We start from the raw sequence: 25,396 nt of genomic DNA on the forward strand, positions 1-25,396 counted from the left end.
AGTTTGGGGGAAAAAAAATCCCTTCCCTCTCTCCTTGCAGGGGGAAGCAAATTCGGGAAGCTTTTGGCAGGGAAAGTAGACAATTAAGAAAACAAGAAGGCAATTCTCACCCAGTTTTCAAGTGCTTTCAAGTGCTTTGTTGTGCTTTTGGCTTTGGCAGGAAACAGCTAAATGATGGGCCATGGGAGTGGCCAATCCTTTCTTCTTCGATTCGGAGAGTAGCTCCAAGCCAATGGGAGGGCTGCCACCCTTCTACCGCTGACTGAAGAGACCTCTCCCCCACTCATCGCCCCTCTGGGATGACTTTTGACACCTTTACAGGGCCTCCCCCGATGAAGAAATCCAGGCGACACGAGGAATGATTCTCTTGTGCGTCTGGCAGCACCGAAAATCCAGAACCGGAAGCAGAGGCTGGCCTTTCTTAATATGCATGCAGTATTTTCATGCAGTAAGACATTTTAAATTGTCTTACTATGTCTTACATTTTAAATTTCTGTTCAGTTTTATATAGAGTGTATCGCTTAAACATGATTCAAATAAACAGTAAAATGGGAGGATTTCCATGGTTATAAAACAAGAATAAGAATCACAATTGGAACGTCTTACTAAATAAAATTGCTTTAAGCTGATAATCACAAATTAGCTTCAAAACAAGCTGCATAATGATTTATAGAGTGCTAACCACGTAGAGTATTTTATCCTTGAACCCCTGGTGCATGAAGGGCCACTGACACCAACAGATTATGTCTCTTGGCTGCTATTTGTATTTAACTTACCGGTATTTTTTGTATTGTTTAAATGTTTTAATTGTTTTTATGATTATGAGAGCACCAGTTTGAGATTAGCAGCTATACAAATTAAATAAATAAGTAAGTAAATAAGTAAGTAATACCAAAAGAACTTGAGTAATGTCTAACCAAGGTAGTTTGAAGCTGCTACAATACGTTGCATTATGTAAAAATGTGGAAACAATTGAATTAGATGGAAATCAGGAACAATAGAACAAAAGTATGGTGTTAGATGATGGATTGACATCTATAATTTTAAACAATCCATTGAAACATTAGTGCTTTATTATCAATGTCATTTTCAAATTAGAACTAAGCATCTCTAAGGAATTAAGTACATTAGAAATATATTTAGAAAATGTTCATTATCTTAAACAATAGAAGGAAATAATAGATTTCTTCCTTGGTGATTAAGGAATAAACATAATAGTATTTGTTGTGCTATTTATGAGTTCATGGTTGCCCATTGTTCTATATATTGTTTAAAGAACAAATGTTACAGTAAACCTAAATTTTTACAGTAAAATCAAGATTGATTGGCAACAGTAATAAACTGTTAATACATATTCTTTTTTCTGCAGTTTTAACATGAAGCAAAAGATGAATTTCTTCATACCATCATAATTAATGAATAGTTATCAGTATAAAAAGCTGTGGTACTGAAAAAAATGCTAAGATTGCCTTGGAATGCATTAAAGCAAATAATTCAATATTAGAAGTAAAACTAGATTGCTCAGTGGAAGTACTAATAAGGGAGCTAAAGTGTTTGGAAAAACTGAACACAATTTTTAAAAAGAGTGAACAGAAATTATTGTGACTAGATAATATCACTGTTGACACAAGAATGAGCTGGCAAGAATTCAAGCAGTTAGTGGTAATTCCACAGTGAAATATATTTCAGATGAGGAAAACTTCAAAATAATTGAGTGACTGATCAATAATAACAGCCACAAAGTTCCTCCTGATTGTGCAAGCAATCGTGCATGTTCTTGCTAACCTTTAGTGGAAAAATAGTGACAGCTTGTTAGGCATTTAGATGGCATTAACTTCAGTTTCCCAACCTGTACAAACAGGTTTCATAAAAGGTTATTAAACACACAATAATAGATTGTTAATTGAATTCTGGATATCCAATTGAAATTTGGGGATAGGGGGTCTTGTTGGATGTATGAAGGATTTTGATACATAGATAGTCCTTGTATAGCAAGCAGAATTGAGACCTGCAACCTAGTGCCAATTCACTGAAGCAATTGGTAAGCGAACCTGAGACTGCCATCTTACTTCAGCTTTTCTTTGCTGTACAGATTTGTGAAGGATATAAATGCGAGAAATGGTCACAAAGTAACTTTTTCATCACCATCATAATCACAAATGGTTTCTAAAGAGTTACTAAACGAGGATAGCCTATAATGTATATTCATGTCACACACACACACACACACACATAGTTGTTAGCTGCGAAGTTGTGTCCAACCCATCACGACCCCATGGACAATGTTCCTCGCAGGAGTCTTCTCCAGCACCATAGTTTAAAGGCTTCAATTCTTTGGTGCTCAGCCTTTCTTATGGTCCAACTTCCACAGCCATACATTGCAACTGGGAAGACCATAGCCTTGACTATATGCACTTTTGTTGGCAGGAAGATGTCTCTTTTAATTTCTTGGCTACAGTCCCCATCTGCAGTGATCTTGGAGCCCAGGAAAATAAAATCTGTCACTACTTCCATTTCTTCCCCATCTATTTGCCAGGAATTGAGAGGGCTGGATGCCATGATCTTGGTTTTCTTAATGTTAAGTTTCAACCCAACTTTTGCACTCTCCTTCTTCACCGGCAAAAAGAGGCTCTTTAGTTGTTCTTCACTTTCTGCCTAGTCTATTGTTTTCTTCTATTTCTTTGCACTGTTCATTTAAGAAGGCATTCTTATCTATTCTAGCTATTCTCTGGAATTCTACATTCAGTTGGGTGTATCTTTCTTTTTCTCTCTTATCTTTCACTTTCTTCCTTTCCTCAACTATTTGCAAAGCTTCCTCAGACAGCCATTTTGCTTTCTTGCATTTCTTTTTCTTTGGGATAGTTTTAGTTGCTACCTCTTGTATAATGTTGTGAACCTCCATCCATAGTTCTTCAGGCACTCTGTCTATCAGATTTAATTCTTTAAATCTATTTGTCACCTCTACTGTATATTCATCAGAGATAGTATTTAGTTCATACCTGAGTGGCCTAGTGCTTTTCCCTACTTTTCTCAGTTTAAGCCTAAATTTTGCAACGAGAAGCTCATGGTCTGAGCCCCAGTCAGCTCCTGGTCTTTTTTTTTACTGACTAGAGCTTTTCCATCTCTGGCTGCAGAGCACATACTCAATCTGATTTCTGTGTTGACAGTCTGGTAATGTCCATGTGTAGAGCTGTGTCTTGGGTTGTTGGAAAAGAGTGTTTGATATGACCATCATATTCTCTTGACAAAATTCTGTCAGCCTGTGCCCTGCTTCATTTTGTACTCCAAGGCCAAACTTGCCTGTTATTCCGATTATCTTCTGGCTTCCTACTTTTGCATTCCAGTGCCCCATGATGATAAGGACATCATTTTTTTTTGGTGTTAGTTCTATAAGGTGCTGTAGGGCTTCATAGAACTGGTCAACTTCATCCTCTTCAGCACTGGTGGTTGGGGCATAGACTTGGACTACTGTGATATTGAATGGTTTACCTTGGATTTGCATTGAGATCATTCTGTCATTTTGGGGATTGTATCCCAGTATTGCTTTTCCTACTCTTTTATTGACTATGATGGCTACTCCATTTCTTCTGAGGGATTCTTGCCCACAGTAGTATACCTGATGGTCATCTGAATTAAATTCACCCATTCCTGTCCACTTTAGTTTGCTGATTCCTAAGATGTCGATTTTCAGTTTTGTCATCTCTTGTTTGACCACGTCCAGCTTTCCTTGATTCATGGATCTTACATTCCAGGTTCCTATGAAAATCTTTACAGTATCAGACTTTCCTTTCACCACCAGATACATCCACAGCTGAGTGTCCTTTCGTCTTTAGCCCAGTCGCTTCATTCTTTCTGGCGCTACTAGTATTAGCCCTCTTTTCTTCCCCAGTAGCATATTGGACACCTTTCAATCTGAGGGGCTCATCTTCCAGCATCATATTGTTTTACCTTTTGGTACTGTCCATAGGGTTTACATGGCAAAGATACTGGAGTGGGTTGCCATTTCCTTCTCCAGTGGATTGCATTTTGTCAGAACTCTCTGACAAATATATGCACTTTTTCTTTTTCTTAATTTTGTTTCAAAAAGATCTATTTTATTTCATAAATTAATTGCTTGAAAGCACATTTAAAAGGTGTTAGGGTAAAATATAATTTCAACTCATTTGTGTTTTAGATCATCTTCTGGCTAATAAAATATGTAACATTGTAGTTATTGGAAGAAGAATTTAGATTTGCTGAAATTGTGAAATCATTATATATTCAGTTGTAACATCTCTTGATTTCACAATTTGGCTCATTTGCACCAACAGTATCTAAAACTCTGTTATCAGTATTGGAATGTCTGTTATTTTGTTCTAACTTAGAATTTTTTAATACACATTTAAATTCTATCAATAAGATGAATAATAATCATTGCAAGTACTTTAGAAAAGTTGAAATATTATTTCCCATATTAGTAAATATATATCTTTAAAAGTGTCTTTAACAAATTACATATGTTTCTCGTGGTCCTAACATTAATTAGAAATGTATTTCATGCTTATTGGACATCCCAGATATTCTTTTCATAGGATTATCAGAAGTGTACTTTTATTGAAGGGATGCTTTCATGTGATGTAGTATTTTCAACTATTAACTCATTTTGGTTTAATACCCATACAGCTGTTACTCTGTTATTACGAAGATGAACACAGTTTGAAGTATTGTTCATTTATTAAGACAGGGACATACTCTTGAATTATCTGCTGGAGTTTTGGAATTTTAGATCAAGAATTATGGATTACTCAAGCATGGAGGATTGAAAAAGGATTGCTGATCAATAATGGAAACATAGTGCTGATCCAAATTAATAATATTGCCAATATTGTTTGTATTCTGTTAATGAGTTGCCCTTTTATTGATGCAGTGAAAAAAAACTGATCAATATTATTCTGCGTGATCAGATAATGTATCTAAAATTGGGCTGAATGATTTCTAACTCATATATCTTTTTTTTGTTTTCTATTTTTTTCTGGGTTTTTTTCTATTTTTCCCATTTTCCCTTCTTTCTATAAAGCAAAGCAATAAAAGAATTAATAGAAAGGCAAAAGAAAGAAAATTTCTTCAGAGCACACTTATTTACAATAGCGCAGCACAATCTTCTTTCATTCAGCCTAGGTCCAATTCCTGAGATGACTGCTGTTCCCTATTTCAGTTTTGCTTTCCCTTTAATTCTCTTGCAATCTTCCAAACATAAACAATTTAAAAATGTCAAGAAAAATGACTAGAATTGCTATTCTATTGTGTTATATTCTGCATCTGTGCTGTATTCTGCATCTTGTGGTTAGTGTGCATCTTATATATAAAGAAATCTATTTTGATTTGAATTTAATCCAGGAAAACTGTTGTGGTTAATATTCATCAAGTTTGATTCTATTGCAGTTCAAACTGTTTTACATAACTAGAAGCAAATATCCTGCATATCGTATCAAGAGCCATGTCCTGAAAAGCCACAAGAAAAGCAGAAATTCAACCAATGGTATTGAGCTGCCTTGCCAGTTAAACTTTGCTTGTCGCGCAACAATTAAAGGCAAATGGGAGATTGTGACAATTATAAAAAATCACCTTAATAGGAAAAAAGTAGAGATTCTGCCTAATTTCATATGGGAAAACAGAATGCATGACACTAATTTCACCTTAAAAACACATTCTAAGAGAATTCTCATGTAAGAATGGCTACAGTTAAGTAATAAAGTATACATTTTGCTGAAAGGCTATCTCAAAGTAAAGATTTCCCCTGTTCAATCGTGTCCAACTCTAGGAGATGGTGCTCCTCTCCATTTCTTAGCTGAGGGAACCAGCACTGTCCAAAGACAATTCCATGGTCATGTGGCCAGCATGACTTATCTGCCAAGGCATGCAGAATGCTGTTCCTTCCCAATGAATTTCATCCCAGAGTTCATCCCAGAGCTCTGAAGGAACTGGCGGATTTTATTTCAAAACCCTTCTACCACATCTTTCAAAAGCCCTGGGGAACTACCAAAGAATTTGGAGAAGAGCTGATGTGGTTCCTATCTTTAGAAAAAAAAGGGGGGGAGGGAACAGATCCAGGAAACTACAGACCAATCAGCCTAATATTAATGCCTGGGAAGATTCTGGAAAAGATAATAATAATAAAAAAGATCTGAGAACATCTAGAAACAAATAAAATTATAACTATAGGCCAGCATAGATTTGTTAAAAACAGATCATGCCAATCTTAATTCATTCTTTGACAAAATGGCTACATTAGTAGACCACCAAAATGCTGTGGACATAACATACTTAGACTTCAGTAAGACATTAGACAAGATAGACCACAACCTACTTCTTGGTAAACTGGTAAAATGTGGGATAGATAGCATCACCACCAGATGGATTTGTAACTGGGTGACAAACCATACTCAATGAGAAGTCCTTATTGGAACTACATCTACATGGAGGGAAGCAGTAGAGTACCACAAGTTTCCGTCTTAAGCCAGCAGTGCGTGGTAACAGTCAAAAAAAGCTAATACAATCCTTTGTTGTATAAACAGAGGCATAGAAACAAAATCCCATGAGGTATTAGTACCGCTTTATAAATCCTTAGTAAGACCAAATGTGGAATACTGCACCCAGTTTTAATCGCCACATTACAAAAAAAGTTGTTGAGAGTTTGGAAAAAGTGCAAAGAAGATCAACTAAGTTGATTAAAGGCCTGGAGACAAAAACATATGAAAAACGGTTGCAGGAATTGGGTATGGCTAGTCTAGAAAAAAGAAGGACTAGGGGGTGACTTGATAGCAGTATTGCAGTATTTGAGGGGCTGCCACAAAAAAAGGGAATCAATTTATTTTCCAAAGCACCAGAAGGCAAGACAAGAAACAATGGATGGAAACTAATCAAGAAGAGAAGCACCCTGGAATTAAGGAAAACTTCCTAACAGTGAGAACAATTAACCAGTGAAACAGCTTGACTTCAGAAGTCGCAGGTGCTTCATCACTGGAGGTTTTTAAGAAAAGACTGGACAGCCACCTGCCTGAGATGGTATAGGGCAGGGGTAGGCAACCTTGGCTCTTTTATGACTCATGGACTTCAACTCCCAGAAATCCTGAGCCAGCATAGCTGGCTCAGGAATTCTGGGAGTTGAAGTCCATGAGTCATAAAAGAGCCGAGGTTGCCTACCCCTGGTATAGGGACTCCTGCTTGAGCAGGATGCTGGACTAGAAGACCTCTAAGGTCCATTCCAGCTCTATTCTGATTGAAGTGGTAGCTATTTATACAGTCGAATTTGCATGCTTTCAAACTGCTAGATGGGCAGGAGCTGAGGTTATGGTTACTAACTACAGCTTTAGAACAGAGATCTCTGGGTCCCTGAGTAAGAGTAACAATTTACATCTTTTCTATGCTGAAGTCTTAAACTAATAGAATCCTATGCATAAACTGACTGGGAATTAAATTAGTTTTAGAAATCTATTTCCAGATTTCAGCTTTTTCTTTACCTATAGAAATGGCAGAATGATATTTCTGGGTCATGAATATCATAGTCTCTGATTGCTGAATAGCTTGTTTCCTCTGCTGGACTGAAAAAAAAAACATGGGAAGACAAAATGCACTTCAGCTAAAAGATGAAAGAAAGAGCTAAAGTGAATTACTTACCCCTGATTAATACAAAACCATTATTCCATATTCCATCAATGAACTTCAGTGAAGTAATGGTGTTATCTCTAATGAAGTGAAGCACAGCAGGAAAACTAGAAAACGCTATTTGAGCTGTCACAAGTCAAAGGACACATTAATAGAAACATAGGTGGAGGCCACACTTCAGGTTGTGTGTTCTACTCTCAAGAAATGATTAGTGGCCCATATTCGTGGTTGGAAAACCTACTCATGTAGATCAGTTCTAGGAGGAAGAGCACAAGGTGGCCTTCTTTCTGCATACAAACTAGTCCCCCTCCCCCCCCAGTATTTCAATTCTTGCTGCTTTTGTCACTGGAATAAGGTTGCACAAAATGAGAATAGAAAAAAATAGCAATAGGTCCAAAATGTCTTGTTTACCACCTGTGGGCTTTTGGTGGACCATTGCTGACCTGGCATTAAGCAGCCTGACAGAACTGCCTCTAGCAGCAAATGATAGTTGCTATGGAGAAGGCAGCAGCCTGTCATTCTGTTTTGTTATGGATTGAAAATCCAAATCATCCTGCCCTATTAAACTAGCCTGATTATACCACATAATATTTTATAATTCTTATAAAATAAGAATTAAATAAGTGAACATTTCTGAAGTGGTTGTGAGGGTAAGGATTACGCGGAGACAGCAGGCTCGGGTTACTGGTATTTATTGAGGTACACCCAGCAAAACTCTGCCGGTTTGGGTTCTTTATATAGCCAGCTGGAAGTTGGTTCCTCCAAACAGCGGCTCAGCTTCTCCCGCCGGGGCCGCTGGGCCAATCGGCTGAGTCGGCTTCTTGACAGCTAGAGTCCTCGTGCTGCGCTGTCAGCTTTCGTGCTTGCGCTGTAGCCGGCGGCAATTTGACAGCTGTCAAATTGCCGTGTGCTTCCCTGTCAGCCGTATTTACCTCATGTAACCAACTATTAAACAATAACCAATAACATAACGTTAACATTAAACATTAATATATATATCACCCCTTACCCCTCCCCTGAGCTGGTGTTATCCTTCCCCCCTCGTTGTTGCTTGCTGCCTGGCCATTCGTAGTCCTGTAAGTACGTTGGGGGTTGCGAGTTCTTGTTGTTGACTGGCCCGATTAGGTTGAGGTGATTGTGTGATATTTTGGGGCTGCCGGCTTCTCAATTGGTCAGTGTGCCTGCGGATGTGCCCGTTGTACTCTGTGTCTATCAAATATGAAAGTGGACCTGTCCGGTCGATGACAACTCCTTGTAGCCACTTAGGTCCTTCAGCATAGTTCCGGGCCCACACATTTTGACCAATTGAAAAGGACCTTGGGGGTAGGGGTTGTTCAGCTTCAGCATTGGTTCTATCAGGGTGCATTTTATCCAATCTAGTGATAAGTCGACGTCCCCATCGTAATTCAGCCGGAGATTTCCCTGTGGTGGTGTATGGGGTGGTGTGCTGGGCGAGCAGGAATTGGGAAAGTCGTCGGTGCCAGTTGCCTTTAACTATTTTCGGGAGAGCGTCTTTGGTGGACCTCACTATAACTTCTGCCAATCCGTTGGACAAGGGGTGGAACGGAGCCGATGTAATGTGCTTAATAGAGTTGCCCCTCGTGAATATCTGAAATTCGCGAGAGGTAAATTGGGGGCCATTATCGGTAACCAAGATGTCTGGGAGGCCATGTGTGGCGAAAAGCCCCCGAAGTACCTGTACTGTGGTGGCAGTATTAATGCTGTGGACTGGTACTGCTTCTAACCATTTGGAATAGCTATCCATTGCAATCAGGAAAGTTTGTCCCTGGAAGGGTCCGGCAAAGTCTAAATGAACCCTGGACCAAGGATTTTTGGTTGTCTCCCATCTATGTGTAGGGCTCTGAGGTGGAGCTGAGCGCGTTAACTGGCAGGGATAGCATCCTGCAACATGGTTTTCTATGTTCTTATCTATGTCTGGCCACCATATGTAGCTCCTCACCAGGGCTTTCATCTTGACTATCCCTGGGTGCCCCTCATGTAGTGTAAGCAAGGTTCTCTCTCTGTGTTTCTGCAGAACTACTACTCTGTTTCCCCAAAGAATGCATCCTAAATGGGATGACAGTTCATGTTTTCTTGTGAAGAATGCCTTAAATTCCTGTCCCGGGCATGTGGCCGGCCATCCTGCCATGACCCAATGTAGCACTCTGCTGCAGACTTTATCGGTGGCTGTGGCAGAGGAGATGTCCTTTGCCGTCAAGGGGCATTCCGGCAGTTCTGAGATCGCTCAAATATGCCCTGCCGGTGCCGGGTCGGGGTCTGAATTGGGCAGGGGCAGCCTGCTAAGCCCGTCTGTGTGTCCTAGTTCTTTTCCTGGTTTGTGGACTAGTTCGAACGAATAGGCCGACAGAAAAGTCGACCATCGTAATATCCTTGGTGAAAGGATTTGTGGGGTTAATTTATCCCAGGTAAATATGCCAAGAAGGGTTTTGTGGTCAGTAAAAATAGTGAATCTCCTACCATATAGGTAATCATGGAACTTTTTGACCCCGGCAACGATGGCCAGGGCCTCCCTATCTATTTGGGCATAATTCCTTTCTGCCTTAGTGAGTGTCCTGGAATAGAAGGCTATAGGTTTTTGAATTCCTGTGTCCTGCAAGTGACTGAGAACTGCCCCTATCCCGTACGGGGATGTATCGCATGTGATGCATAGGGGGAGGTCCTCCCTAAATAGAGTGACCGTGGAACTGTTGCATAGAGCGTTCTTTAATGTTTGGAAACTGGCATCGTGCTCCAGTGTCCAGAGCCATGGATGTCCCTTGTCTAAAAGCCTATGTAATGGTTCAGCTAAGGTGGCTTTGTGGGCAGGAAGGAGTGGTAAAAGTTCAAGAGTCCTAAGAACGCTTGTAACTCTTGTTTGTTTTTTGGTGTAGGGGCAGCTTTGATAGCTCTGATCTTGGTGTCGGTAGGGTGGACTCCCAGGGCATCAATTTTGTAACCGAGCAACTCGGTCGAGGAACTCCTATTTCGCATTTATTTTTTTGTAATTTGAGACCCGCTGCTCTGAATCTGTTCAGAACAGCTGACAGCCGGTCTGCTAAATTTTGCTTATTTTCTCCGGAGATGAGGACATCGTCGAAGTAGGGGCATACCCCAGGAATCCCTTTAGTGTTTTTTCCATTATCTCTTGGAAAATTCCTGGGGCTGCCGAAATGCCGAATTGGAGGCGTTTAACTTTAAAAGCCCCGTGGTGAGTAACGATGGTCTGCGCATCTGCGGTTTCAGGAGTTACAGGGAGCTGTAAGTACGCCTGCGCCAAGTCAAGCTTGGCAAAGATGGCGCCGGAACGGACGGAGGAGAGGACGTCTTTCACCGCGGGGACCGGGTAAGCATGTGCATTTAATGCCCGGTTTAGGGTGGCTTTGTAGTCGGCACATAATCTAATTTGGTCGTTGGGTTTAATAGGTGTCACTATAGGGGTTTCCCAGGTCCCTCCATCGGTGGGCTCTAAGACTCCTATTTTGACAAGGCGGTCCAATTCGTCCTCAATCTTCTTTTTGAGGGCGAATGGGACCCTTCTTGTTCTAATTCTTATGGGTGGGACCCTGGGGTTTAGTTTAAGGGCAATTGGGGGCCCTGTATATTTTTCGAGGGAACCGTCGAAGACGTCTGCAAATTGTTTGCAGACATCGTCGAGGCTTGCGGCCTGTGTGGTGTTCACCCCTGTTAGTTTTATGCCTAGTGCTTTGAACCAATCCAACCCAATTAAGTTAGATCGGTCTCCTTGGGTGACTAGGACATTGAGGGGCTCCCTGAATTTCTTAAATTCCACAAAAATTTTTGCTCTGCCTTTCAGAGGTATTGGTGACTTCTGATAGTCCGCAAGAAAAATCTTGGGGGGTTTTAAGGGAATTTGTCTACAGTTTTTTTGGCAAATTTCCTTAAATGTTTTTCCTGAAATTAGGGTGACTGAGGAGCCGGAGTCTACCTCCAGCTCGCAAGGGAGTCCTTGTAGCCTGGCCTTGATCTTAACTTTAGGATTTATTCGGTGGCCCTCCCCCCCTTCCCCGTCCTTGTCTACTGCCTGTACTAGGTACCTGGGGGGCTCGGCCTTTGGGGATGGTGGGGGTCTCATACCTGGGGATGTTGCTTCGAGTTCGTGGAGGTCCTCGCGATTTCGGCTTCAGCACATGGTTTTGATATGTCCAGATTTGCCACAGTTGTGGCATTTGGCATTCCTGAACCGGCAGGAGGATCTGATGTGGTTCCCTCCACAGCTGGCACAGGTGGTTTGCAGTTCTCTGGGGTTGTTCTTTGGTCTTGCCCCTTCTCCTCATTCGGCTTTGCGTGTTTGTAGCCTTTCGAACCATCGGTGGATGGCATCCACGTCAGTTAGGTCTTCCAGTTCTCTGCCGTCCCTGGGAACTATCTCGCCCTGGTTCACCACTCCGGTCTGTCCGTTTCCAGCTTTTGTGAGGTCCCCCGGGTGACTATCTTCATACGCCTGAATCTCTCTAGTGACTTCAGCCAGATTCAGGGTGGGTTTAGCTATAATTTTTTTCTGGAGGCGTTCATCTCTCAGCCCTATGACCAGTTGGTCCCTTATCCGGTCCTCCAGGTCCAGGAACTGACACCATCGGGCGGCTTGTCTTACTCCCACTACGAAGTCGGCTGCCGGTTCTCCGGGTAGTTGGCGTCGCCGCGCGAACTGGACTCTCCAGTAAATCTCTGAGCGCGTCGGCATGTAGTGTTTGCTGAGCTTCTCGGTGAGTTTGGCGTAGGTCGCCTGTGCGACCAGTTCTGGACTGCAAAGTCCTACGGCCATGTCATACACAGCGGGTCTGCTCAAGTACAAGAGGGCTGCTGCTTTGGCTCGGTCTTTGGTTATTTTACTAACCAGCAGAAACCCTTCCACTTGGCCCAGGTGCGATTCCAGCGTTCAGGGTATCTGGTGTCAAATTCGCGGATCTGACCGAATGTGGCCATGCTGTCTCAGTTCTTTGCGCTGCTTGCCGTAAGGTGTATGTGTGGAAGTTATAACTTCCTTGTTAGTGACTAGCTCTGAGCCTCCAGAAGGTTTCCCTTCCTAGGCTTCAGCGACTTCAGCTCAGCAAGCAGATCCCACCTTCATCGCCAGTGAAGTGGTTGCGAGGGTAAGGATTATGCAGAGACAGCAGGCTCGGGTTACTGGTATTTATTGAGGTACACCCGTCAAAACTCTGCTGGTTTGGGTTCTTTATATAGCCAGCTGGAAGTTGGTTCCTCCAATCAGCGTCTCGGCTTCTCCCGCCAGGGCCGCTGGGCCAATCGGCTGAGTCGGCTTCTTGACAGCTAGAGTCCTCATGCTGCGCTGTCAGCTGTCGCGCTTGCGCTGTAGCCGGTGGCAATTTGACAGCTGTCAAATTGCCGCGTGTTTCCCTGTCAGCCGTATTTACCTCATGTAACCAACTATTAAACAATAACCAATAACATAACGTTAACATTAAACATTTATATATATATATATATATATAGTAAAAGGTAAAGGTTCCCCCACACATGCGTGCTAGTCGTTTCCGACTCTAGGAGCCGGTGCTCATCTCCGTTTCAAAGCCGAAGACCCAGCGCTCGTCCGAGGACGTCTCCGTGGTCATGTGGCCGGCATGACTAGACGCCAAAGGCGCACGGAACGCTGTTACCTTCCCACCGTAGTGGTCCCTATTTTTCTACTTGCATTTTTACGTGCTTTCGAACGGCCAGGTTGGCAGAAGCTGGGATGAATAACAGGCGCTCACTCTGTTATGCGGCACTCGGGATTCGACCCGCCAAACTGCCGACCTTCCGATCGACAAGCTCAGCGTCCTAACCCACTGAGCCACCGCGTCCCTCTTTATATATATATATATATATATATATATATATATATATATATATATATATATATATATATATATATATAAAATTTCTACTTCAGATACTGCTTTAGGTGGAATGGATAATACTAGCTTTTTCTTTATCTCATGTAACAATATCCAGTGATACTAATACTGGCCAAGTTAGTGAAACTATACATCTGAGTAGATCAAACTCACATCTATTATCAAGGCTACCTATTAAATACCAACATCAAAAATAACATTCACTCTTAAAATATGATGCTACATGAATATGGAGACAATACATGAATAATTGGAAGACATTAATACAATCTTCATTTGTTGCTGAGGGCCCAGTAAGACATTGAATCCTGGCTCAGGTTTAGAAGAAACTATTCAAATGGAAAATTCTTTAATGAACTGAACACTAAAGATATAGTCACTGGAACTTCATCAGCAAATGAGATCATTCAGGACAGGTTGTAGAAACAAAATGTCACAGAATAGTAATTATATGTCCAATTATACTTTGGAATGAAGATATAAACTATGTTCTGATGTTGGGAACATCTTTGCAGATCTTTGAATTTCTCAAAAGATACAGAATTACTAAGAGAACTACTATACCAGCTAATTAGTGGCTTGGATCATCACTTCAAATTGTGAGGTCAAAATGAGCTTGAAATCCAATTAAAGAAAATCACGTCTTGGTGACTATATAGCTGAAAAGTGATCTGAATATTGACCTCTCCTGCTTGGATACTTTGAATAGTATGTGTGGCTTAATTGCTTGGACTTTCACAATTTGATGAGCACATTAAATGCTGATATTCATCTTAAGAGGCTTCAGCTGGAAAACATTTCCTTGCTAAAATAAATGTCAGTTATTGAAGTAGTTAGAATGAAAGCAAGGATTCTGATAGTGTGAATCACAGGAAGGATGGTTAAAAATAATACATTGTGAGTATTATTAAAGTTCAGCTTGAGAACTTTTAAATGTAAAGAGAGCATTGCTACCTTCTATACGGTTGCATACATAGACAAAGGCAAGGTCACCTGTAAATGTAGATTGGTACCAGTGCTTTGTAAGGAATAACACATAGTGTATAGTTTCATTGTATGAAACACTGAGGCAGAGAACATCTCTGCAGCATCAGGTTAAAGGTTACCATACATGTGAAGGATACAAATCTCTCTCTCTCTCTCTCTCTCTCTCTCTCTCTCTCTCTCTCTCTCTCTCTCTCTCTCTCTCTCTCTCTCTCTCTCTCTCTCTCTCTCTCTCTCTCTCTCTCTCTCTCTCTCTCTCTCTCTCTCTCTCTCTCTCACACACACACACACACACACACACACACACAAATCTGTTCCCTAATCATGAATGAAAGATTTAAAATATGTAATCCACAAGATCTCAGCTGTTAAAAATACAGTAGTTTTATTCATAGGGATACCATCTTGCAGAAAGAACTTATTAAAAATGTGTATTTTCTATTTGGCGGGGGGGAAGGCTGTTTTGCTCATTTCATGGTAACAATCAGCAAAATCTAACAGCTTCCTCTGGAATCCAAGCTTGGAACATGGCTGCTGAACCTGCACCTGTCCATGAAACTGCAGATGGCTCGTGTGACAGAGGTTACTGCCTTCAAAACAGGAAGGAGGGGGAAAATCAGCTCACTTTGGTGAGATGAACAGACATTTCTAAAATGGTAATTATTTGTTCTCTACAATATGATGGATGTCTCAGGCATTTACAACTGGGATTCATCTTCATGCATCATTAAAAGCTTAATGTATACCTTTAGAGGAAGAAGGAGAAAATAAAAATTCTGCTTAGAAATTGCAGAGTTCTGTTGTTATTCTGCCAAGAGACTTGCAGCATTATTCATTTACTATTTTTTGGAGTCTTTGTTGAATTGGAAGAATTACAGGCAGGAAAATAATATGCATCTATAAAAGATATGTAAATAACCAATTGTACAATTTCTATTCTTCAAGGGAACAATTCTCACAGTAACAACATAATAATTTCTTCATCTGGAGAGAAAATCATATGAAAGCCAGTATCTTATCCATGCAAGTAAGATGGAGATAAAGCCGTAGGAGCATTGGTGGTGACAGTTGTCTGATATCTATTTTAGTAGATTCATATCATAGAAATAGACAAACTAACACTTTCCTTGTATGTGATTTTTTCAAGAAGAAAACTATAATCATGTGAACAATTACATCAAGCAAAGCAGCTCACATTTTTATTTATTTTGAGTCTAAGAAAATTTCCAGTTGGAACTCAGTAATGTTAAAGGAAATATTATTTATGCACACAGTTAAACACAGAAAAGTACAATTAGCATGCTGACTATGAAAGCAATAGATAGGGAGCAAACATCATATATTTCAAAATTAATATTTAATTATTATTTAAGAATGAACCAGCATAATAATAATATATTGTAGTATATCAAGTCATAATGGGTATGACCATATCTCACAATAAGTCCCAAGTAAATTGCATTGTGTTATTTTTATGAGCAAACACTTCATTGAAGTCCTCATGGGGGAAGGGAAGATATTTTTTTTACAAATAATCATCATTCATTTATTTAATCATAAATTTCAAAGATTCTGAGAAACGTATAATTTTATATTGACATAATGAGCCAATGATACAGTGCTCTGATACACCACTCTGAAGCACAACCTTCATACATTACCAAACACCTTTCTGAAGAATGCTTTCATAGAACCTTGAAAATATAATGAAACAAGGGTAATTAGGATATATGAAGTAGGCTGTACCAGATACGGGGTGCATCACTGAGAATGCTCAAAGATGGAGGTCCCTGCAGGAAAGTCCTTTCTGCTAGATTCACCAGAAAAGGAGATTCAGGTCTGAAAGTGCCAACTAAAGCTTCTAGATCATGTGTGTCAAACTCACCATGTCATGTGACGTGTTGTGACATATCGAGACTTTTTTTGCATTGCCGGAGCTGGGGTGGGCACAGCGTCCATATGATGCAAACGGCCTTTGGGACGGCAGTTTGACACCCCTATTCTATATGGTCTTAAAGATTAACCCATATGGAGGTAATTGCAGCAGTACAGCCACATTACAAGTATTGAGAAATAAGCATGTTTTACTGATCTTATGACCCCGCACTTTAAGGTTGAACTTGAGATCTTACTTGTTTCGGGGCCACACTTTTTTTTCCCTGGTATCACTTTACACGTCTCTTAAATTTCTTTAATTCTTAGAGATTATTATAAATCAAGAAACTGTCTTAAATTGGCAGCCAAGGTAATATCACTCAGAAATAATCCTGTCAAATGTTTTTGTCAACTGCTTATTTTAGAGGGCTGAATTATCAAAACTTCAGATGTCCAGTGTTACTATGTCTTGCTTCTCATCCCTTCCATGCTCCATTCACCATCCTACACCACACTTTTCCTTCATCACCACTATTTTATCCAGTCACAAAACTTTTTTATCAATTTACATTCTTTAAATTCCCTTTCAACCTCTCTTGTTCATACTCTATATTTCACTCAAGGTAAGCATGGATGGACTTCTCTAAGGACTCTCGGTAATGGTGGGGAGAGACAGGGTAGGAAGCTAAAAAAGTGAACTAGAACATTAAGATGAAATACTGTATTTCTATTTTACAGCAAAACATGATTTATACATGAACCTGGATCTGTACATCCATTCCTGTATGGGAAAGCTATGTGATTTGACTATATAGTAAATACACCTATCCAAGAGTCAAGACAGAGCTATAAAATGTACTTTTAAAGTGATGTATTTAATTATATTCAAAAAGGAAAGTGACCTTACATGTTAAATTTATCTTTGTGCTGGAAAAATGTCTTTGTGAAAAGTAGGGGTTTTTTTAATCGAAAAGAAGATTTGATGGCTCCAATTTCAGAATATGAAGTTTATTCAGAATTATATGTCAATGATTATTTCTTTAATTGGCCATTGGATCTATTGATTGATACATGGCAGTACGTATTTTTTACCAGTAAAAAAGAATATTTGTAGTCATGATTAAAATGAGGGGTCCTCGATTCTCTCTGAGCTTGGTTGTTTTCTTGCAGATGTTTCTTGTATAGATGCTCTGTTTCTTTTTTCAAAGAAACAGAAAAAAAGAAACAGAGCATTTGTACAACATATTCCAACAAAATGGATATCCACACAATTTTATCAAAAAGTACCTAACCACTCAACCCAATCCAGCACAAACAACAACAAACCCTAAAAAGAATAACAAACATCATGCCAAACATCAAGAACATCTCAGAAACCACCAACAGACTACTACAATCACATGGAATCAGCGTAGCACACAAGCCAACTAAATCTCTTCAAAACATCCTAAGAAGTTTAAAAGACCCAGTAGCCCCAGAAGAAAAAACAGGAGTCATCTACTACAACATACAGTGCAATGATTGTTACAATCACTATGTAGGACAAATAGGGAGAACACTGGCAGAATGCATCCATGAACACTGACTAGCAATTAGAAAACAAGATGAAAACTCTTTAATTTCACAACCTATGGAGAGACTTAACCATAGTTTCAATTGGGAAACTGTGCCCATCCTAGACCAAACCAAGTCCAATAATACTAGGAAATTTCTAGAAGCCTGGCACTCTGACAAATTAGCCATCAAGAGACACACAGACATAAACAATATCTATAGATTATGCAAAAGAGACAATCAACAAGCCAAACAGGGAACAAAAAGACCTAAACACCTCTCCACCAGCAATCAGCACCCTTATGAGCATAGATTAATTAATTAATTAGATTAATAATTAATAGATTAACTCCAAGATCAAACCAACAAACAAGTAAACAATACTCAATAAAAAAACTGCCAAACATAAAATGTATTGATAAATGTAACAAGAATATTTTTACTTAGTTGAAAATAAGAATTTTGTTTGTCCAATGTGAGATAACAGATATTACTAGAAAAAGAGAGGGGGTATTTGAGCTTTCAATATTAGTCCTAAACTAAAAAAATATGTATATTACTGAATTATTGGTTAACCCAGATAACACATATAATGGTTTTGACTTATTAGAGGGGGTACTGTATTATTAATTAGATGGTTTAACATGGGGGGAAATGGATAAATTTTAAAAAACAGAACAAGACTATAATCAAATAGATATGACAGGTATTTAGAATATTAGACTTTGTTATGAAAAGGGGAAAAAGAAGAAGTTTGAGATAAGGGAAACTTTGGTCACCCAAGTATGAAACACTTGGAAATCATAAATAACAAATGTTAATTTGAATATTGATGGGAAATTAAAGCTTGGGGGGGAAGCAATAACAGAACATTGATTGTATATAAGGATCAAATGCAAACTCAATTAATATGCTAAAAAATATTGATAATTGTAACAAAGATCTTTTTATTTAGTTGATAATAAGAACTGTATTAGCTCAAGATGAGATAGTAGATATTAAGGGAAATAGAGAGGAAATATCTGATGTTGTAACATGAGGTTTACACTAAAGATTTATGTATGGCTATTGAACTACTGATTAACCCAGTCATCACGTTGCTTTTTAAACACTCAATTGTAAAATGAGAAAATTAATAAAATATTATTTTTAAAAAGAAAGAAACTGCCAAACAAACCAATAGTAAACAGCCCAACCCTAAGACTCTCTAAGACCACCCCCGCTAATATTGACAGGGCAAGCCACTGGAATATAAACTGAGAGCAAATCCCACGCCTTACTAGCACTGATGATGTTACCTAGTTTGGGTAGGTATTTTTTATCTTTTTAATTTTCCCAGGGTGCTCTTCCAGAGTGACAGAACTTTGTAATATCATATGCTCTCCAGTTAGGGATGCAAAATAATTGTTAAGGTATCTTGGAAGACTGGTGTACGAAGTATATTGGTATATACCCAGTTGTCAAGGAGGTTATTCAATAATTAATGTATTTGGGTTGGTTATAGAAGGTCAGTGGGATTCATCTTTTTCTTGAAAGCAACATTAGTATTAGGCATCTGTGGAATGAATTGCAGGATTAAATCCCAGCAGGTAACAACAACAACAACAACAAACCCACAGAGGAAATTATAACTCAGTATTTATTTATTTATTTATTTATTTATTTATTTATTTATTTATTTATTTATTTATTTATTTATTTATTTATTTAATACTATTTCTATACCGCCCTTCTCCCGAAGGACTCAGGGCGGTGAACAGGGCAAGAATAAAAATACAGATTACAAAAGTTAAAACAAGATTAAATAAATGCCCACATACTAAAATACATCTTTAAAACTCAATAAAATAACCATAACAAACCCCCCCCCAATCCCTTCATCAGGCCAGGCCAGCTTGTTCAAAAAAGTATGGAAAGGTTTCTGGGTTTAAGGTAAATAGTAATAAGACCAAGATATTGTCTAAGAATATGTCTATGAGTGAAAGGGAAATGTTAACCAAATTAAAAGGTTTTGAAATAGTAAAAAAGGTTAAGTATTTGGGAGTGTATATTGCAGCTTCAAATGCAAAATTATATAAGAATAACTATGAAACACTAAGGTTGAAGATACAAAAGGATTTAAATAATTGGAAAAAATTACGATTATCTCTATTGGGAAGAATCGCAGCTGTTAAAATGAATGTTCTGCCGAAGTTTCTCTTTTTGTTTCAAATGATACCTATATTGAAAAAGGATGCCAACCTTGATGAATAAATTTATCTGGGCGGGGGAAAAACCAAGAGTCAAGTCAAATTTAAAATTCTGCAAGATGCTAGGGAAAGAGGGGGACTCAAGGTGCCTAATTTGAAATTGGATTATGATGCGGTGGTCTTGACATGAGTTAGTGATTGGCTTAATTTAACTAATAAAAGAATACTTCACCTTGAGGGCTGGGACTTGGTATATGGATGGCATGCATACTTGCTTTATGATAAAAAGGTGGACAGGGTTTTTAAATCTCATATTCTTAGAAGTGCCTTGCTGCGTGTCTGGAAAAAGTATTATTATAAGTTAAATTATAAAATACCAATTTGGGGAATCCCCGGACACGCGACAGAAGGCGTATCTATGGGAGTGAGTTTGGATATGTTTTCTTATAAGGAATTACTTAGATTGGAAGGGAATAACTGGCAACTTAAATCATTAGATGAGTTAAAACAAGAAAACATAAGTTACTCTTGGTTTCAATATACCCAATTGAAAGCTAGGTGGAAGTTGGATCAGAAGGTTGGCATCACAACTACAGATGAAAACTTAGTAAAACAAATTAGAGATTTAAATCGTGCACATATAAAGAGGATATATAACGTTTTAATTGAATTGGATTCAGAAACGGAATTAGTTAAAGATTGTATGATAAAGTGGGCACAAAATATCCAGGAACCAATTCCGTTGGATATTTGGGAGGTAATCTGGGTTAGAAATGTTAAATTTACTCAGGCTCAAAATTTAAGAGAAAAATTTTATAAAATGTTTTATAGATGGCATTTGGATCCCAAAAAGTTGTCTAACATGTATCCTAACCTACAGTCTAAATGCTGGAGATGTGGTAGTTTAGATGCTACCTACTTGCATATGTGGTGGACTTGTAGAAATATAAAAGCTTTTTGGATTAAAATTTGGTGGAACATTCAAAAGATTTTTAAGAGAAAGATAAAGTTTTCTCCACAATTGTTTTTATTGGGCATTGTTGTAGATTGTGATACTAAAGAAACCAATTTGATGTTGAATTTGATAACAGCAGCATGGTTATTGGTGGGACAATACTGGAAGAAGGATAGTTTGCCTACTATAGAAGAATGGGTATTTAAAGTATCGAATCTTGCAGAAATGTCTAAGATTTCTGCTTATTTGAAGGATCATTCACAAGAAAGATATATTTCAGTTTGGAGAAGATGGATAGATTATATTCAGAATAAATATGGGACTAAAAAGTTCCACTTAGCTTATGAGTAGATTTTAGAGGGATATTGTTATTAGCATTGATTATTTTTGTTTAAGTTATTATTATTATGTTTTTAATAATTTGAAAGTATCTATGTTAAAGGGGAGTTAAAGCACATTATGAATTTGGTTAATTTTATAATGGATAATTTTAGTTAGAATATGATTATTATACCTATAACCCTGTATTCAGCTCTGGGAAGGGGGGTGGTTTGGGGTGGGTGGGTTTGGGGATACGTATTGTATTTTTTTTAAAAAAAAACTCTTTAATAAAAAAAACAACCCACAGAAACTTTAAATGGCAAGATGCAAAATAGTTAACACCTGTATTTTCAGTTTCCCTTTACTTGGTAAGGAACAATAATAAAAGCATTTCATTAATAAATATAATCTGAATCTGAAGCAAGAAATGAGTTGATTAGCAACATAAATAACTATTTATGTTTGTGTGCACTTTTGAAATATGTATTATGATCGTGTAAAATAATTTCACAAGGCAGGGACAAAAATATTATCTTTCCTAACAGTAAATATCTTTAATGAGCTGGCCTTAAATATAATAAATACTACATTTTTATTCAGTATATGCACTGGAAGTACTTAGACTTAATTTCTTGAAAAATGATTATCCATATAGATTTTCAGTACTATTTAAAGTACACAATTTTTGTGGATAAATTTAATCCTTAACAGGGATTAAAAATATTGTTCTCTGACAATTATTTTTATTCATGCAAGGTTTTGCCACAAGGCTATGATTTTTGTTTTAATTTTTATTCCTGACAGCTACAAAAATGAACATTTGCCATCCTTAAGACACTAAACATGAATGTGTGTCAGTATCTACCCAGGAATGAATGAATGAATGAATGAATGAATGAATGAATGAATGAATGAATGAATAAATAAATAAATAAATAAATAAATAAATAAATAAATAAATAAATAATATGCATCAAATCAATTAATAATGTATTCTGGCATTATAGCCCATTCCACCATATCACAAGCCAGCAGGTGTGCATAAGACAGATAGGACTGGATCTGCTCCTAGTTGCAATGGTCTAGGTACATGAAGATCCTTGTATGATCATAAATCATGCTGTAGGCATACAGTTTACATCATTATTTTTTGTCAAAAGATTTTTTTTTACTATACTATAGTAGCAATTATGTTTTATCAGTCCAATAACCAGAAAGCAAATGGTAATTGTCAAATAACATCATGTAAGATTACAATAACTGGATAATCATTCTTTCAATCAGCAATAATTCCATTCTTTTACCTGTTTTACTCTTAGTTCTTTTAAGGCATACTATAAATCATGGAGAGAAAGCCCAAAATGAACTGAGAAAGCCAGAGACATTAGTGAAGCTTTCAAATAGGTTGGTTCTTATCTAAAACAAACACTTAGGATATGGAGAGAAACATTACTCAATCCAATTCAACAAAAAAGAATGAAGCAATTGTAGTAGAATGCCTAATATGTTCAATATTTTAATTAATATACGCTTCTTTTTACTTGACCTTTTCACAACATTGAAGGTGATTTTTCCTTCAGAATTTATACTAACTTACCTATACTTTCTCCAGAAAAATTTTCCCTTTTTATATTGTATACCACACCATTTATTAAGAAACTAATAATGTGGATGGGAATGCAAAACAGTTGATCATATGATTTTAGTATTTACTTTTCTTCTGTATTTTGTTTATACTTTAGTGATGAAGCTAAATTAAATAAATTCTCTGTAAAGCTTTTGGGGATTTTTTTTTAACCAACACTTATAACACATCCCACATCTATGCCAATTTGTTATTCTATAATGGAGGAACGTTGTCCATGGGGTCGCGATGGGTTGGACATGACTTTGCAACTAACAACAACAATTTTTCAAGGTGAGAAATTAATCCCAAGATCCTCTCTTGGAGTTTTGAATCCAAAATAGTAGTAAGTCCAAAAGATCAATCATACAGATGATAATATTGCCTAGCTTGGTAAAGAAATGTTTGCAAGTTCAGAGAGCACCAAGGACACCACAGATCAACTATACATTTCAAATTATAGACCCACTTCACTAATTCTTTATTAAGTTATCTATTAAGGCCTTGAAAACTGTCGGAAACCTGTTTTTTTCCCAAAATATAAGACTGAAGAGTTAATTATCCTTTTCCTGGATAACACTGACTGTGAAATAGCCATCTGCTGATTGTTAATAGTGATTTTTACTCTTGTTTTATTTACAAGCTCTAGAGTCAGCCACACAACCAGTACTGTATGTATTTATAAAAGCAAACTCTGAGTCTGTGATCCACTTGGATGATTTATTAACATTATATACTGGAATTATCATCATCATTATCATCCAAGATTTATAGAAAGCCTTTGGAATAGGAATTTTTGCTTAACGCATTAGAAAAATATAAAATTAGGAAATAAATTTATATAGATAGTACAGAAACATTAAATGAAATGAAATGTTGGGTGCCTCAAATCTCAATTCCCCAAAGCCTCATGGACTTAAACATCCTGATCCCCTTTCTGGCTTGGTTGTTACCGCTTGTTTTCACAGCATATATCTTAACTTGAGATCTTCCCCACCCAATTTAATGTATGAGACTGATATGGATTCCACAGTCTCTTTGCCTCCTTACCAAGAAAAAGGAATAAGGTGGATGAAGAAATTAAATAAATTCTATAGCAATGCTTCAGAAAATTTAAAATCATTATTAAAAACAAGAAATAGAAATTAAGAAATTACTTTTTAAATTATAAGTAGACCCATGTAAAGTTTTCAGTGTCAAAGGAGGTAAAGTTATATAGCAGCTGAAAATATAGATGGCATCTTAAAGGACTGGATTATAAAAAGCTATCAAGGGTTGAGGTGAATTAAAAGTGTGAGACCGTATCACTTTCTAAGATGTCAGAAACGTAGAATAACAGAGCTTGCACAAATACAATAAACTGAAGAGACATTTGGAGACATTGGAGTAAGAATACAGTACACACATTAAAATAAATAATGAACAAATTGCATATTCCTCTAGGCAAAATATTTTATATTTATTAGAAACAAATTATGAAAACAAAAAATGCTTTTTGATTCCTGTAATTTCCCATGTTAGAAAATTGCAACTTTTCATTAGGGTCTCAAGGACATTCAATTTGTAAAAACTCTTTTCTTTAGAGAAAGGTAAATACATAAATGTATCTATACATACTGTAATATTAAGGATTTTTCTTCGGTCTCTGTTTGGATCTTGTTAATTGAAATTAACTAGGTAAAAGGATGATTCTTACCTATTGTAAAGAAATCTACTTCCATATAATCAGAGTGGAATGCTTACTGAAGAAATATCAAAGAATGAATTTTTAAATTATTATGGTAGGTAGAAGAATATTTACCAATATACTATTTTTGAGTTTTAATAGAATGTACAGTATATAAAAAGAAGTATTGATTTATCTTAGAGAATGAACAACACTCAATTTATTTTGCTGCAGATATGCTTTTTCATAAAAGTAGGTAGTTTCTATACAAGTTCAGGACACATTTTCCCTGGAAATGTCTAATATTAATTTTATTTATTGATCTGTTTTGAGGATGCAGGAATAGCAATATTATATTTTATATTAGCAAGCCCCAGGAAATTCAGAGGAGTTTATTTTAGATAAGTTTAAGGGATATTTACCCAGCCTCCTTGCCTCATCTCCAAGATGGCCCATTTACCATTTGTGGACAATATGCCCAAGAACAGAACCACTGTCTCAGAACCAAGATAACCCAAGAGGGACACAATTTTTACATTAGAAACAGAAGTTGTCTCATGCATCTTCCAAAATTTTGTTTTGCATGAAGGGGGAATATTTGGAGACTGTGTGACTTGCTTGTGAACAGCTGGATATCCTATCCTATCCAGCTGTGTCCTCACAGCCATTTCTGCTTGGGCTAACAAATAGAACGCAGCACATTCCTTT

This window comes from Vipera ursinii (genome assembly GCF_947247035.1).
Source record: "Vipera ursinii genome assembly, chromosome: 4".
In the NCBI taxonomy this organism is placed as follows: Eukaryota; Metazoa; Chordata; class Lepidosauria; order Squamata; family Viperidae; genus Vipera; species Vipera ursinii.